Raw genomic sequence first — 1,903 nt, 5'->3', positions numbered from 1 at the left:
TTGCTGGGAAATCCCGGGGACAGAGGAACCTGGCGGACTGTGGGCCTTTGGGTCACAAAGAGTCAGACACCACTTAGTGGCTAAACAACAACAAAATATTTTTATTAAACTGAAGACAAGAGCATCTGGGAACAACATCTGCTCAGAATAGAGGTAAAGACAAGGATTTTTATCTTCTATTTCTTTTTCAACAATATCACACACTTCCACCATCCACTTTATGGTGGAGTCACAAACTTCACTGGGTCATCGCAGCAAGCCTCTCTCACCTGATTTCAATTTGGTCACAGTCATTATTATGAGGGCAGCAGGTACTCTGGGCGAAGACAGGAGGGCAGGCAAGGGAGGGACCCCTGCCTACTGGAGAGTTTGACCTCATTTAAGAATCAAGACTTTTTTTTCCTTTCTCTAGATTGGGCTGGTTGGCTCCTGTTATCTGACAGTTGATTCCATTCATTCCATCTTCTTAATTCTTTTACACCTGGAGGTCTTCACCTTTCTCTAAGCCCTTCTACCTAGGTTCTTAAGCCTGGACTCTTCCTACCATCTAGCTCACAGGTTTTTTCTCTCTCTGCTTCAACTCCACAACATGAGTGTGGACCCAGACTGCTTGGCCCCAAAGCATCCAATTCCAGGGACTCTTCACCAATGTCTGAAATTTCTGGGCCTGAGGAAACCAGGAATCCTTGCAAGGGTCATCTGCTGAGACCCTCAACAAGGAGACTGGACAGTCCTGATTCTTCCACAAGCCCCAGAGTAAAACTATTGCCCATACCTGCCGAGAAAAGTGCAGCGAAGAAGGAAGAGAAGGCTCCAGGTAAGAAACAGAAGATCAGAATCATGTTCACTCAGACCCAGGTGTCTGTGCTCAATGACAGACTTCAGAGGCAGGAATCAGCCTCCAGCAGATGCAAGAACTTTCCAATATCCTGAAACTTAGCTACAAATAGGTGAAGCCCTGATTCCAGAACCAGAAAAACAACTGACGGAGGAAAAGCGACTCTGTGACTCAGGGCTCAACAACCACAGAATTCCTGGGTTTCTATTTCTGTAATAGGACTGCTTGGTGACCTCTTCTGGAAACCTGCCTATACGGAGTGAACGGACCTAGGATATCTCACCTGGGAGCAGCCAGAGCTGGAACAGTTGGTCTTGAAGCAACCACCCTAGAAAGACTCAGAGCTGGTATCCCCAAGCCTGGAAAAGCCAGACTTGGAAAAATCAGTTCAACAAACATGTCAGGAATTGCCGGGGTCCAGCCCTGGTGGATCCAGGGAATTAGAAGCGGGGACGGCGTCGGCGAGGATCAGGAAACAATTGCTCAATTAAACGTTAATTAAGGATATAAAGAGTAATAGAATAAGGATAGCTCAGTAGGAAAATTCGGTGAAGAAAAGAGGCTGAAATAAGGATAGCTCAGTGAGGAAATTCAGTGGAGAAAAGAGGCTGAATAATTCAGCCAGAAGGTGAGAGAAAGAACGACATGGGGAGACCAAGTTTTGGTGAACAAGGCCCGCACTTTATTTTCCAAAGTAGTTTTTATACCTTAAGTTATGCATAGAGGATAATGGGGGAAGGGGTAGAGTCATGCAGTAAGCCAGGCTTTCTTCCTGCAAACTTATCATATGCAAAAATTTAGGTGATTTGCATCATCTTCTGGCCCAGAGGCCTGTTAACATTTTAACTTATGTTAAATGTTAACTCAGAAAACTTATTTTTCTCTAAAGGTGACTAGTCAGGTGCCACCCTCCAAAAGCATTAAAGTTGCATTCCTATAGGGCAAAGGTGTGGTGGGCTACAACAAGAAAAAGAATTAACTCAAGGGTCCCAGGTTGCAAACATTAAAGCTACTACTTACACCAATTATATTAATCAATACACTGCCAGGGACACAGCAGGTAAG

The 1,903-nt window shown here is 44.8% G+C and overlaps 1 pseudogene; it reads left to right on the top strand.

Moving 5' to 3' along the window:
- The first annotated feature begins 648 nt into the window (after positions 1 to 648).
- Positions 649 to 1,337, top strand: LOC147366303 (homeobox protein NANOG-like; annotated as a pseudogene).
- Positions 1,338 to 1,903: the final 566 nt, after the last annotated feature.

This window comes from Bos grunniens, chromosome 9 (assembly GCF_055505025.1).
Source record: "Bos grunniens cultivar Pamir isolate PY7600 chromosome 9, Bosgru_T2T1.0, whole genome shotgun sequence".
Classification (NCBI taxonomy): domain Eukaryota; kingdom Metazoa; phylum Chordata; class Mammalia; order Artiodactyla; family Bovidae; genus Bos; species Bos grunniens.
This window is presented reverse-complemented; position numbering and strand designations above follow the sequence as displayed.